Genomic DNA, 3,475 nt, shown 5'->3' with positions numbered 1-3,475 from the left:
ATATAAGCAAGTAGATAAGGCATCTGGAGCAGGCAAACAGAGTAGAAGTTTTGTAACTCATTAGACTGTAATCCCCATGAAGTCAGGGACTATATCTACCTCTTTAATTAGAGACATTGCATCTGATATAGTTCACTAATTATTATTAGTGAGTGAGACAATGAATGAATGTTGTTTCTCTTGTCTCCTCTAAAGGTCTATAAAGTTTCAAAGGCAGGGATTGTAACATTTATTTCTTTTTCATACACAAAACATTAGTAGAAGGTTAAATAACCAGGAATCTGTCTGTAAATACCCCTGAACCCCTGAAGTCAATACACTTTCTGAAGAGGAACAGCTTTCACTATCCCCTTTGTGAAGGACAGAGTCTGGACTCTGAAAAAAATAACAATAACGGGAAAAAAACAAACCTCACTGCCATCAAGTTGATTCCAATTCATAGCTACGTGCTGCAGAGTAGAACTGCTCCATGTGGTTTTCTTGGCTGTAATCTTTATGGAAGTAGATCACCAGGTCTTCTGTGGCACTGCTCGGTAGATTCAAACTGCCAACATTTTTAGTTAATAGCCAAGCAAAAAATGTTTGTTCCACTCAAGGTCCTGAAGCCACAATGCAATCATGCCAAATTGGTGAGATTCCAAGAACAGTAGTAGCCACAAGAAAAAAGTACAAAGATGGCAGAACTGTCCTTAGATTGACAGATAAATGTCATTATTTTCTATGATAATATATTTATGAAGTTAATACCAGGAAGTCCAGGAAATGTAAATGCAACAGGGATTGAATCTAGAATTGGACTGAGCCCTAATCTAGCCCAGATGTTTCCACTTGCCTTCTCTTATGTATTTTTCAGTCTCTCTCTGTCAAATCCATTGCCATCAAGTCACTTCTGACTCACAGGAAGCCCATAGGGCATAGTAGAACTCTTTATGGGGTTTCCAATGCTATAAATCTTTACAGAAGCAGACTGCCATATCTTTCTCCCATGAAGCAGCTGGTGGGTTTGAGTGACTAATCTTTTAGCTAGCAGCCAGGTGATTAACCACTGAGCCACCAGGTATACTTTCCATAAATTTGTGAGTTGTTCCAGAGAATTATCAAATCTGAAGGTGTAGTAGGAGCCAGCAAGTCAGAAAATAAGGATGCAGTGTGGACTTGAAGCTGGCATCCTGAAGGGGTAGTGGGAAACTACCCTTGAATCGGTGGCCAGCAGGTCAGAAGGTTGGGGTTTTGTGTGGAATCCCCAAACTTAAATAGTTAGTATCTGCCTATTTGGCAGTCTGAAGGATGACATTGTCTTTACTTGTCAGCTCTGATCTACCTCCAAGTGGCTAGTGGCAGAGAGATAGAGAGTGTTATGGAGGCAGCTGACAATGAGAATAAAGAAATGGGAATGTGAGAACTGGGTCAGTCTTCACATTTTGCAGATTGGATTTGTGCTGATCTTTACCACATGCTTCCTACCTCAATATCTTCACTTATGGGAGAAGAAGGAAGTGGTATGTTTGTGTTTGTTCTGTTTCATCTGTTTTATATCTATTTGGATTGATAGTCATAAGGGGAAGAGATCACAGTGCTATGGCCATATAATGTAATCAATAAATAGCTTTTGGCCCTAATTGTAGAGTGAAAGCAGTCTCCAGGTTATGAACAAGATCCGTTCCTAAGTGTGTCTTTAATTTGAAGTTGTACGTAAGTCAGAACAGGTGCATATGATTCTTATGTAGCCTTATTTTAATGCAAGAAAGGAGCCCTAGTGGTGTAGTGGTTAAAGTGCTCGGCTGCTAAGTAAAAGCTCAGTGGTTCAAACCCTCCTGCTGCTCCGTGGAAGAAGGATGTGGTAGTCTGCTTCCATAAAAATTGCCACCTTACAAACCCTATAGAGCATATCTTATAGGGTCACTATGAATTGGAATTGGCAGTGAATTTGTTCTGGTTTGGTTTAGTTTAGTGCAAGAAAAGACTGGAATGCTTTTCCATGATTTAAAAGCAACATGTTATCAAATGAAAGTTACTGTAATGAATAATTTGTTGGGAGTAGAGCTTGGTTCAATAATTTTAAAGTGAGAGCAAATTTAAATAAAATTAAAGGGCAGGTAGGTATGAGTTATCTGTAAGTATAATATTCATAACCCAGAGACTTACTGTCAATCAACTTCCAAGAAAAATAGTATGAGGGATCCGCCTCAATTCTAGATCTGTTTGTTTCCCTGACTGGATCCTCTACTTTCAATAACATTTTCATTTTGAATGTTTATAGGTGGCATACAAAGAATATAAAGAAAAGCATAAGAATGGTTTGCAATAATGTTTCAAATTAAGTTTTGTTTTGCCCCAATCAGTATTTTGAACCTACTGGGCTTCTTTCGTAACTTTGCAGATTTGGTTATTTCTATTAATTATTTGGATTTTTGTAAGTCAGGAGCTATATGGATTTCAAATTTTAAATATCTGTGGCTAGGTCAGAAGCCAAATTAGTCATTATAGTGCAAACCAACAAATAGATTTAAGAGACTATATGAATGTTTGTATTTTGCAATCAGGGTTGAATTTTACACTGTTGTTAGATGCCATTGAGTTGGCTCCTACTCATAGGAACACTCTGTACAACAAGTAGCCATCCTTGCTATCTGAGCCCACCGTCAATACCACAGCGCCACTGTGTCAATACATCTCGGTGAGGGTCCTCCCCATTTTTGCTGACCCTCCACTTTACTATGCAAGATATCCTTCTTCAGGGACTCGTCCATCTGACATGACCAAAGTACATTGGACAAATCCTGGCCATGCTCACTTCTAAGGAGCATTCCAGCTGTACTTCTACCAAGACAGATGTGTTCATTCTTCTGGCAATCTCTGGTATTTTCAGTATTCTTTGGCATCACTGCAATTCAAATGCATCAGTTCTTCAATCTTCTTTATCATTGTCCAGCTTTCACATGCATATGAGGCTATTGAAAATACGTGGCTTGGGTAAGGAGTACCTTAGTCCTCCAAGTGCCATCTTTGCTTTTCAACATGTTAAAGAGTTTCTGTCATCTTCATATCAGCAGGTTGTTAATGAGTCTTCCTCCAGTCCTGATGCCACACTCTTCTTCATATAGTCCAGCTTCTCAGATATTTGCTCAGCATAAAAAGTGAATAAGTATGGTAAAAGGATGCAATCCTGACATACACCTTACTTGATTTAAGCCATTCAATATCGCCTAGTTCTGTTTAAACAACCGCTTCTTGGTCTATGTACAGTTTCCTCATGAGCACATTTTAGTGTTCTGAAATTCCCACTTTTCACAGTTATCCATAGTTTGTTATGATCCACAAAGTCGAAGGCCTTTGCATAGTTAATAAAACACAGGTAAACATCTTTCTGGTATTCTTTGCTTTCAGCCAAGATCCATCTTACATTAGCAATGTTATCCCACGTTCTCCTCTGAAACAGGCTTGACTTTCTGGCAGTTCCCTATTGATATAATGC

The sequence above is a fragment of the Orycteropus afer genome, unplaced genomic scaffold (assembly GCF_000298275.1).
Source record: "Orycteropus afer afer isolate SDZICR_OR568_19922 unplaced genomic scaffold, OryAfe1.0 scaffold00172, whole genome shotgun sequence".
NCBI lineage: Eukaryota > Metazoa > Chordata > Mammalia > Tubulidentata > Orycteropodidae > Orycteropus > Orycteropus afer.
Note: the sequence above shows the minus strand (reverse complement) of the source record.